This window comes from Hemiscyllium ocellatum, chromosome 38, assembly GCF_020745735.1.
Source record: "Hemiscyllium ocellatum isolate sHemOce1 chromosome 38, sHemOce1.pat.X.cur, whole genome shotgun sequence".
In the NCBI taxonomy this organism is placed as follows: Eukaryota; Metazoa; Chordata; class Chondrichthyes; order Orectolobiformes; family Hemiscylliidae; genus Hemiscyllium; species Hemiscyllium ocellatum.
Window position 1 is genome coordinate 10,437,102 of NC_083438.1, and position 12,515 is coordinate 10,449,616.

Below are 12,515 nucleotides of genomic sequence, written 5' to 3' on the forward strand. Positions count from 1 at the left end.
GATGGTAAAACAATTCAGCTTTTTTTCCCCCTGGACACTGCAAGTCTCTGTCCCACTACAAAATAACATGTAATTCATACTAAACATTTCGAAATTCAATTTAGACAACTGAATACAGAGCGTGTCCAAAGTGATTATATTTAGAATATTCAATTAGACGTGAACTCCCTTTAATCCTACATTCAACCACAAGCAGATAAAGCTAAAATGAATTTCAATAATATTATTAGCCAACAAAATGAGTGACTTTATTTTTGCTGTCACTCAAAGTCTCTCCCACATTTCAAAATAACATACCATTTCTAATCTGCGTTTCTAAATTCAATTTAGCCAACCTAATATGGAGCATGTCTAAAGTGATTATGTTCAGAATGTGAGTGTGTATCACTAAACAGTTTGGACCCAGAGATTAGAAGCACCTCCTTACATTGCAGAATGTCTCTCCCTACATCTTTTTTGTCAAATTGCCCCGGGACCCTAAAATACATAGTAAAGGAAAGCTGTGTGCCTGAGAAACAAACAGTGAGTTGGCAGTGATACATAACACCTCGGTAAACTTTTGAAAGAGCATCTAATGAACTAGAACAGGACAGTCCATAAGTTTTTTTTTAGTCCTCAACATCTAAAGCATTGCAGGTAACTGTCTGGGTACACCAGGAGCGTTTGGTTAAATAAGAGTATTACAATAATCATTGCCAATGATGTAGTTGATAAACAGTGCATTTCTCTGCTCACTGATAGCTCTGACAAGGGGGTTAACTCATAAAAGTCAGCAAAGATTCGCGGTTACACTACCCCAGTATTAACCATGTAAAAAGGGCCCACTCAGTTTTAATGAGATGAATGAATCAGAGAATGGTGCAACAAGTGATGTGAGTTTGAACCAATTCAAGTTTATTAATTTACTTTGAGATGATAACAAATGTTACTGCAATGTGGGATTTTGGATCCATTAACTTCATTTTCAGGAGCTTTAAAGATACTCATAAACAGGCTGATCTAACCAGAACGTCATTGCATTCAATGTCCTGTTTTCTGATAGTCAAACAGTGAATGCTGTATTCAGTGACTTTCCTTTTTAAAGAAGAAATGTCAAGTGAAATGTATTCATTATGAGTAAATGGGAAAATATAGTTTGTTTGGTAGGACTTTAATATAGTTGATTCATTTTCCCTTTAATCGGCCAGATGCAATAGTTGGCAACAATTAAGCTGACTGCAGAAAAGGTCCTTGAGTTTCCAATTTCATTTACTGGAAGCAGGTGGAGTTTCTGCAGTGGATCAAAGATATTTTGTCTCATTGTTGACCAGTGGGTGGAAAGCCAACTGCAAACCATAACCACCGCCTCCGCAGAAACAAATCTACTCAGCAACAATGCTGGAGAAAAGTTTATTTTCAGTTGTGTAACCTAGAGAACTAGTCCCTCCTTTTTTGCAGAGTCTCAGACACAACCTAAACATCAACAGTTCATTCAAGGATCACTACAGCACTGCTTACTATTGAGAAAAATTTGTAAATAGTCATAGAGTCATGGAGTGATACAGCATGGAAACAGACACTTCGGTCCAACCAGTCCATGCCAGTCATAATCCGAAACTAAACTAATCCCACTTGTGTGTACTTGGTCCATATCCTTCCAAACATGTGATATTCATTTACTTATCCAAATATCTTCTAAAGGTTGTTAGTATCCACCACCAAATCATTCCAACAACAAACCATTCTCTGTGTAAAACGTTGTCTCTGATATCTTTCTTAAAAATTTTTCTCCTCTCATTGTAAAAACATATTCTCTATTGTTGAAATCCCTCACCATATGGCAAATACATCAATGTCTTAGTCAAAAATTGAAAACAATCCCAGCTCCAAACATTTACAAAATGTTTGATTCCAAAAAAGATTGCCCCCTTTGATCAATGATTTCTGAAATTTACTCACACATCTGTTGTGATGGACGTTTTGAAATAACTTCTGAAATGCAAATGGTTCACATCAATCGGATTAAAGTAACATTTCGTGCGCTACCCCACACAAAAACAACAAGCAAGTTCGTTGACACGAATTGCTCTGAGGAAGTCTATGATGGATTCTTTTATCAAACAATGACATTTCCAATGTTGTGAGGGCTCGTCTACCTTCTGTGCAATGGTCTGAATTTTAAGTTGTGTCTGACTGCAGATGAAACTGGCTGCTCTGGGTAAAAGTACAGTTTGTGCCTTTCACATTGTTAATGTATATTGCTGAGTTTAGTTGAATAAAGTGATGTTGTCCCAGGCATTGTCTGGCACCATTAATTAGACCATTAATTTCCACAATACTAGCCAGACTATCAGGTGGAGTTTGTTGACATGTGATTTTTTTTTTAACGAAAGCTTCGTACATTCCCAGTATGAATCATGTACATTAGAGCCATTCACCTTTCCACTCATGGCTTTATAAACTTATATGAGGTCACCCCGCCCCGAACTCTCATCCTCCAGTTAAAAAGGTTCCAGACTATCTGGATTTCCAACGGTGGTTCTGTTCCCTCACATTCTGCTGTTAAAGATCCTCCTGCCACCCCAGGTCCACAGACAGTGTCCCTTGATATTAGTTCAAAGAAATGAAAGCAAGTTGTCCCATCATATTGTTCAATTTTAGTTGGCTTCAAATACCATCAAAAATAAATGTTCATGTCATTGCTGATTTATGAGAGAATGCCGTGTACACAGTATCTGCTGAAATACCTGCAGTACCCCCCTGAATCTGGTTCGCAGGTTCATCTGTTGCTCACAAACGCAACCAGATATCAGGGAATAGTGAACATCGCCCACTCCCACCCCTCCACCCTTCCCCTCTGTACTTTCCACTTTGTGAAATCCCGTGTTGTCAACAATCAGTTAAAAGAAAGTTTTTTTTAAACTTTCTTAATTCATGTTGCTGATCTTGGCTGAATAAAGGTATGTTGCTGTCAGCATTTCTGGGGAATATATCTGCATTTTTTTTCATGTCAGTTTACAATGATATTAAGTCAAGAATAGTCAAAATGTCCTAAGAAACAACGTTTAGAAATGGGCCTATTAGCTTCTCAGGGCTGTACCAACTGTTTGAATATTGATACAGTTCTGCCCCTACTTTTTTTCCCATAAGCCAGGATTTACAGCATTGAAGATCATATCTATGTTGATAATGGATTAGACCCTACACAATGTTCCCGAATGTTTACTTCAAGTGCTATCACCTGCAGGGTTATGGACAACATGCTATAAAGTGGGTGTTGGCTGGAAGGCTGGGTCTTCACGTGATACAGGTGCGATGGGCGAAGTGATCTCTCTCTATCGTAAAACTTCCTACTACTCTAAATTCAACTTTCCTACTTTGTCTCGTTCAGAGGCTCTAATTCACATGATTCATACTGGAAATATTCCAAGCCTTCGGTTCAATGAGGTCAATACACTCCCCCTGATGGTCTGGCTAGTGATGTGGAAATTAATGGTCTAATTAATGGTGCCAGACGATGTCTGGGACAACATCAATTTTTTCAGCTGAAGTCAGCAATATACATTAACAATGTGAAAGGCACAAAGTGTACTTTTGCCCAGACCAGCCAGTTTCATCTGCAGTCAGACACAAAATTCAGACCATTGCACAGAAGATAGACGAACCCTCACAACATTGGAAATGATTTTGTTTGATACAACAGTCCATCATAGACTTGCTTAGAGCAACTGGTGACAACAAAATTGCTTGATTTTTTTGTGTGGGCTGACACATGAAATGTTACTGTATTCCGACTGACGTGAACCATTTGCACTTCAAGTTATTTGAAAACGTCCATCGCAACAGATATGGGAACAAATTTTAGAAATCATTGATCAAAGGGACATTTTTTTTTTGGAATCAAGGAAGATCCATAGTGATATTTGGTAAATGTTTGGAGCTGTGATTGCTTTAAATTTTTGACTAAGACATTGGCATGCAATGGACAACTTCACAATTTGCTGTAAAATGAAACTCGCAACCACTGTGAATCTGGAAGGTGATGGTTCAGAATTTAACAAGGCCCTCGCAAGGTTCGTGGAATGGACCGATGAGTGATACATGAAATTTAACAAAGGCATTTCTGAAATGATTAATTTAGATAGGAAGAATGTAGAGACACAAATTCATATCTCTGTTTGCAGTTCAATATACTATAAATTACTTTTCTATTATATCCTAAAATACTTGTGTCTTTGTTCATATATAATACACTCTATCTTGTTCCGGGGTTAAGATAGTTTCTTTATTTATTTCACTCAAGACTTTATGCTGTATTTTTGCCTCAGTATTGACCAAACTCGGTTTGGTGCCAGCTTAAATCACTTGAGCTGCTTTTTCAGGAAGTGAATCTCTCCACCTGTTATGTCAAAATAATCTGTTCATGCTTAGATCGAAATAAATCCTATTAATATCATCCCAAATTCAGGCTCGGTTATTTTGTATTTATTCATTGGAATTGAACAAGAATATGACTGGTCTGTTCTTGGTGGAGTGGGAGAGAGAGTTAAGGTGTTCCACCACGGGGCCATGGGGTTGGTTGGCATGGGTGTCCCAGAGATGTTCTCTGAAATGATCCGCAAGTTAGTGTCCTGTCTATCACATGTAGAGGAGACCACATCAGGTGGAACAGACATAGTGGATGACATTTGTGGAAGTTTGGATAAGTTTCTGTGGGATGTGGAAGGATCATTTGGGGCCTTGTCAGAGGTGAGGGGGGAGGTGTGGGTGCCAGGTTTTGCACTTACTGTGTTGGCAGGGGAGGGTGACAGGGGTGGAGATTGGGCTGGTGGGGAGGGAGCATGGACCTGCTGAGGGAGTCACAGAGGGAATGGTGTCTCCGGAATGCAGATAGGGGTAGGGAGGGAAATATACCCCAAGTGATGGGGTCTGTTTGCGGATGGTGGAAGCAGCGGAGGATGGTATGATGTATGTAAGGTTGGTGCGGTGGAAGATGAGGGCTCCCTATTGCGATTGGAGGATGGAGTTCAAGGGCATCGTCGACAACGTGGAGAGGAAACTGCAGTCTTTGAAAAAGAAGGTTATGTGGGATGTTTTATGGTGGAACTGGTCCTCCTGGGAGCTGATGCAGAGGAATTGAGAATAAGGGATGGCATTTTTTACAGGAGTTCAAAGTTTGTGAGAAGATTTGTAGCTCAGGTGCTCGTTTTTGTGGTTCTGTTCGCCAAGCTGGGAATTTGTGTTGCAGACGTTTGGTCCCCTGTCGAGGTGACATCCTCAGTGCTTGGGAGCCTCCTGTCAAGTGCTTCTGTGATGTTTCTACCGGCATTTTTAGTGGTTTGTCTCTGCCACTTCCAGTTGTCAGTTCCAGCTGTCCACTGCAGTGGTCGGTATATTGGGTCCAGGTTGATGTGCTTATTGATTGAATCTGTGGATGAGTGCCATGCCTCTAGGAATTCCCTGGCTGTTCTCTGTTTCACTTGTCCTATAATTCTGTTATAGGACAAGCCAAACAGAGAACAGCCAGGGAATTCCTAGAGGCATGGCACTCATCCACAGATTCAATCAATAAGCACATCAACCTGGACCCAATATACCGACCACTGCAGCGGATAGCTAGAACTGACAACCGGAAGTGGCAAATTCAATCCACTACAAATGCCGGAGGAAAGATCACAGAAGTGCTTGACAGGAGACTCCCAAGCACTGAGGATGTCACCTCGACAGGGAATGAAAAGTCTGCAACACAAATTCCCAGCTCAGCGAACAGAACCACAACAATTTTACAGGAGTTTGGGTGGGAGGCGATGTAGCCCGGGTAGCTGTGGCAGACAGTGGGCTTTTAGTAAATGTTTAGTCGGTCACTGGAGATGGAGGTGGAGACGTTTAGGAAAGTGGGGGGGGGGGGGGGAGATGTTCGAGATGGTCCCTATGAAGTTTAGGTCAGGGTAGAATGTTTTAGTAAAGTTGATGAACTGTTCAACCTCCTCGTGGTAGCATGAGGTGGCGGTGATATAGTCATCAATGTAGCGGTGGTAATGGTTGGCAATGATACCGGTGTAGCTGTGGAAGATTGACTGTTCCACATATCTGATGAAGACGCAGGCATAGCTGGGGTCCATACAGGTGTCCATGGCTAACCCTTTTGAAGGAAGTGGGAGGATTGAAAAGAAATGTAGTTGAGGTTGAGCATGTACTGATTGGGTTGGTGTGACAGGAAGAAACGGAGGGCTTCGAGGCCTACATCATGGCGTTTGGATGTGTACAGGGCCTGGGCATTCTGTTCATTCTGGGGCTTATCAATAGCTTGCAGTTATTATGGAACTGTAAGGGCATTGGCTGAGAACTCAGAGAAACCAATGTTTCAGTCTTCTGCTTGAAGCAAATTTTGACCAGAACATTTAAACGCCACAAAGCTCACTGTAGGAAATGCAAGTGCTGCAACTTTTAATAAGATTTGAAACTTTGTTAAAAATAGGGATTTTTAGTCATAGTTTCTGAAATAATCAAGAAAGAATTAACCATTAGAACAAGCTCTTTCAAAGAGAGAGGATTTGCAAAGTATAAAACCGTACAGTGCTGTGGTTTATTTGAATTCAATGTCGATCAGAGTTAGATACAGACAAGGTGATCTCTCCATATATCGATTCTGTTAATCGGACACACCAACATATCTGTCTGTACAAAATGGTATTATTTCTTTAGTTGACCAAAATTTAGGAAATAGATCAAACAGAATGTATTCGACTGGGAAGGTGATGGATACAGAAGAGAGAATCAAAAACTGGGAACATTAAATCTGAAGAGAGAGTAACAAGTTACAAGATCAAAGGCATGAAAAGATGCATGTCGATGCGTTCCAGATGTTCGTGAATCAAATGAGCTTGTTAGATGTTCGAGAGACTCGTCCAATGACGTCCTGGAATCAGACCGTGAAACAGAGATCGAAATGTCGATTTGCAAATGTCACTTCAATGTGATCGCTTCACACTCTGTGTCCTGATCTACGCCACATTGGCAGTTGTTTCCGCCAGATTGCATCCCCTGGGTTTATTTTCTGATCAGAAGTGAGATGTGTGGCTTGCTGCTGGCACATAGAAACAGGAAGTTGTGTGCCAGCTGAGAATGATACACCAGGTGCTACTTTCCATATTATCAGCACAAACAGTCTTCCTACCTCTGAGGGTGAACACACACTGACAGTGTCAAGAACAAACAGACAGATTGCTGTTGGTCTCAACATTGTAGTTAATTCCATTCCCATTTTCCAGAATGAAACAGAAGAGACACAAGATTACTTCAGTTAGAGTAAATTATCTGTCAGAGAGATAAGAAGAGTTATCATTGGGTGAAAGGAGCTAAATGACAATGGGTAGTTTCACTCATAAACCTATGTTTAAAAGCAGAAAGCTTGAGGAAAGTTGATAAGTAAATCTAAGAGACAGCATTCATTAAAAGTTGGAATTGTAAGGTTGAAGCAATAAAATTCAGGATGACGTTGATGGAAGTGATATCATCTCGGAAGTGGTTGATTCTGTTTTCTGGAGAGGCAATGAGATATGACATCGGGTATAAAAAGGGGATGCAATGCTTCTTGACTTCAATCAGGTTTTTGACCAGATCTTGCATCTTCAATATGGTAAGGGTTCATGGGATCTGGTGCAATTTGGCAAATACATCAAAGATTTACTTGTTAGCAGAAGGTAATGGTCGAAGGTAGTTGTTGTGAAGACATCTTGTGTGCAATGGCTTACTATATGACTTGGTGCTGGATCCTTTGCTGTGTGCAGCGTATATGAATGGTCTAGTCAAGAATGTAGCAATTTTTATTAGTAAGTTCAAAGATGAGGTGAGAAACGTTTGGTTTTGCAATTAGTGAGGAGGAAAACTCGTGTGACATCAATTATCTTGGCTGTCGGAGAGAAAAATTGAAAACAGAACATTATATCCTAAAGTCTGTGAAGTAAAGCATTCTCGAGACTAGCAATTTAAGCGAATATACGATGCATTGTTAGAATCTACAAAATACAAAGGATAAGCAATCTACTGTTGTGAATATCCACATTATGGAGTGTGGGTTGGAGTTACAGTCTGGAGATATTGGGCTAGACCATTAATTCAGGAAACAGGGGTCTGAGCCCACAGTGCTGCCACATCAAATCGTGAATTAAAGTTGAAAATTAAACATCTCATTGAAGGAATAAGCTCCACAGATATTCCCTTGCTCTGCTTTGGAGAGCACAACACATCAGCGCAAAAGTTAAGGCTGAAGCATTCACAGCAATCTTCAGCCAGAAGTGCCAATTGTCTGATCCACCTCAGCATCTTCCATAGATCATAAATATCACAGATACCTGTCAGCAGGGAATTCGCTTCTCTCCACGTGAAATCAAGACACTGTTTGGCGCGGTGGTGGTGGTTGGGGGGGGCGGGGGTGGAGATGGTGGCACTGGTTACTGCAAATGCTATGTAGCCTGACAAAATTCTGGCAATAATACTCATGACTTGTGCTAGCCAAGTACTCCCGGTACAGCTAAAACACTGGCATGGACAATGTGGAAAATAGGCCAGGCACGTCCTATGCATAGAAAATAGGTTTAACCACCCTGGCGAATTACTGCCCCATCAGTCCATGCTCAATCATGAGTTAGGTGTAAGAAGGTGCTATTAAGCAGCACTAACCTGCGTAAATGTGGGTTACGCAAGGCCTACTCAGCTCATGTCTGAATTACAGACTTGATTTAAACATGGACAAAGAACTGAATTCCAGAAATGAGGGGAAAGTGACAGCCCTTGACATTAAGGTCACATTCGACAGAGTGTGATATTATGGAGTCATAGCAAAACTGGACTCAATGGGTATCAGGTGACAACCTCCCTGCTGCCTGCAGTCAGACCTCACACATTGGAAGATGGCTCTGCTTGTTAGAGGTCAGTCATCTGAGCCAAAGCAAATCTCTGTTGGAGTTCCGAAAGAAAGTGTCCTTGGCCCAATCATGTTCAGCTGCTTCATAAATGACCTTCCCTCCATCAGAAGGTCAGAAGTGAAATCTGCATTAATCTAGCACTTTTTTGTGACTCCTCAATCCACATTCAAACGCAACAAAATCTGGACAATTTCCAGACTTGAGATAACAAATGGCACATAGCATTCACACCACAAACCTGCGAGGCAATGACCATTGACAATAAGAGACAATCTAAACAAAACCCCTTGACATTCAATAGGGTTACCATCACTGAATCCCTCACCAACGACACCCTGGGTTTTATTGTTCATCAGAAATTGAGCTGGACACTTCACATAAATAAAATAGTTGTGCGAGCACGCCAGAGGCTAGGAATACGACAGCGAGTAACTCACCCTCCGGACTTGCAAAGACAATTGACTGTCTAAGAGACAGAGGTCAGGAGGCTAATAGCACAGCTCGCCCCTTGACTGAATAGGAGCAGCTTCAACTGCACTCAAGAAGCTTGGCATTGTCCAGGACAAAGCATCCCACTTGATCAGTAGCACATCCACAAGCGTCCATTGCCTCCAAATCTGATTCTTAGTACCTGCTGTATGCACTATCTAAAATACTACACTGCAGTAACTTAGCCACTTCCTTAGACAGTACCTTCCCACTACCACTTGCATCTCGCAGGATAGGAACATCAGATACAAGGGAACAGCACCACTGTAAGCTCCTCTCGAAAACACTCGGCATCCTGACATGGAAATATTCACCGATCCTTTACTGTAATTGGGTCAAAATCTGGAATTCCCTTCCTCAGGCCATTTTGGAACATGTTATTTCAGAAAGGCAGCCTACTGTCATCTGCTGAAGGACATCTACCGACAACCAAAAACAACCACCATGTTCCATGAGTCAATAAAAAAATCATTGAAGCTAACATGACAGTTTGATAAAGTGGTTGAGGCGGCATTATGTGTATGTAATAAGCAATCAAAAGGTTTGGAGTAAAGTTCCAGAATCAGTCCCTACCATGGTAGCTTCAATTAATAAAAGAGTATGAAATGAAAATGCTGGAATAATGAACGATAATATCAGACCTACCAAATGTTTGAAGCATGTTACATGGTTAAGTATTGTCCTTCAGAGGAGGACGTCTGAACTTCCTACCTGGCCTGCCCTACCCATTCAACAATAAGGTGATGGTCCTTTCCTGTGCCGAACCTGACTAAGAAACCCATCAGGAGAAAGTGAGGACTGCAGGTGCTGGAGATCAGAGTTGAGAGTGTAATGCTGGAAAAGCACAGCAGGTCAGGCAGCATCAGAGGAGCAGGAAAATCAACGTTGCAGGCAGAACCCCTTCATCAGGTATCTTAATGAAGGCCTTATGCCTGAAACGTCAATTCTCCTGCTCCTCGGACGCTGCCTGACCTGTTGTACTTTTCCAGCACTACAGTCTCGACTGAGAAGCTATTTGGTTGTAATAAAGCTTCTTAAGAAAGATCAACCATAATTAGCCGAATAAGATGGCACGCCTTTATAAAGGTAGCTGATGACCGCGTTCTTGGGATATGTGACTAAATTTTTCATAATTGAATGAAGAATTCAAATAATGCAAATAACGGTGAGTCAGGCTCTTCAGACAGAGTCTGGTACACATTTAAGATTGGATGCAAAGTCTCCTGTGATGTTGCTGTGAACAGCAAGACAGTTCTTGCCAGTATTGCACTCCAACATTTGTTCATGATGTAAAGTGTCAGATTTATTGTATTTCTGTTTGTGACCACTTTCTGTGCACTTCCAACATTAGGATCACAGTGATGATATCATGACACCAGTATTCCCAAACTCCAGTTTGATGCTGAATGACCAGGGTTTGGAATACCATCGTTGCCCAGGGTGAAATTTGAATTCAAAGAAATCCTGGAATCAGAAAGAAAGCCAGGTGACCATGTAGCCCGAGTCAATGGAAAAATGCAAAAACAGCTGGTTCACAAATGGCAAGGCATCTGTCACCTTTACATGGTCTGGCCGACATGAGATTCCAGACCCACTGGAAGGAATTGACTGTGTTCTGAAGTGGCTTTAGCAAGCTATGCAATGGGCAATTGGGGATAGGGACTCATTGCTGGTCCTTACCAGAAAGTAATACGTGTGACAAAACCTGACAACAACTATATCAATTAAATGTAATTGTTGCAGCAATTCCTGATGTAATTTCAAGTATTTCACGTGAATATTCTAAAATGCACTTTGAGTGATGCTGCACCGTCTAAACGGACTACAATATAAATTAGTGGGACATTCAGAGTAGATCCAGTTCAACATTGAAGTTTAATTGCAGAATTTTCAGCACTGAATTTTAACCTAAATAAAAGTTTTAAATTGTGTTTATCGTCCAGAAATATGTAACATCTGTTGCAATTCGTCTTCATAAATTTGTTTTCCCTTCTGAAAATTTTCAACGTTCTTAAAATAAATTTGTTTCGATTTGAATCTTACAAACAAATTACTTCTTTCATCTGGCTTTGCTGTCACCATCACTTTCTTGAAACCAATTAAGCATTTATGTAAATAAAAACAGAAATAGAATGCTCAGAATAAATTACAGAGCAACAAAACCCCAATTTATATTTCCCCACAAGCACAGCACACGAATTGTGGGAAAAAAATGCAAATAACTCAATGGATTCCAATTCGAATTGATGTTAGGACAATAAGTTGTATGATTCTTGAATGACAGAGGTATCAATTGTCATGTTTAGTCAAAAAATAACTATAATTAAGAGATACATTGGCACAGCTTATATTTCTGTCTCCTTTTTTCTCTCTTCCCCTCCTGCCTTCCCCCTTTTTTCTTTATATCTGTTGCCTTGTTTTGCCTCGCCACAATCGGATAATGTTTTCCTCAATAACATGAAGCCAACACCACACCAACATATGCTCTCAGCTAAATTCATCCATTTCTTTCGGGAGATTTGAGTCAGTACTGCTCAAAAATCTGTCTAAGTATTGAGTGATCTGGAAATGCTTGATGGGAATGAGGCTGAAAGACTTTACTGTGATAGTGTTTTTATTGTATCTCAGCAGTAATATTCTTGGCTGAGGAATGTTTAATGGTTCCATGCAATGCATATTTAGTCTATAATTAACCTTTACTGCACATCTCATGGAATGTTTAATATTGTAGAGGTCGATTTATTCTGTATCGACTTTGTGTTGTACCTACTCTGAGAGGGGAATTTTTTAGGGAATCCTGGATGCAGCTCTACTCTGTGTCTAAACCAAAATATATTTGACATGATTGCATTGGACATCACAATATAGGGGGAGATTTACCCAACACATTACATGAGCTGTACAATCACGGAAAACATTTGATGTAGCCTTGTAAACGAGCTTGAACTCCTACCCACTGTCTTTCTGATTTTGAAATGCTTGATACCAGAATAAAAAGGGAACAACACTCTGCATCGAAACTTTGTTATACAAGCAGATTATCATCTACAGGCACAGACATACACAAACACATATGCAAATCATCTCTGAACAACCCTTGCAGTGTTTAATGGATGAGTG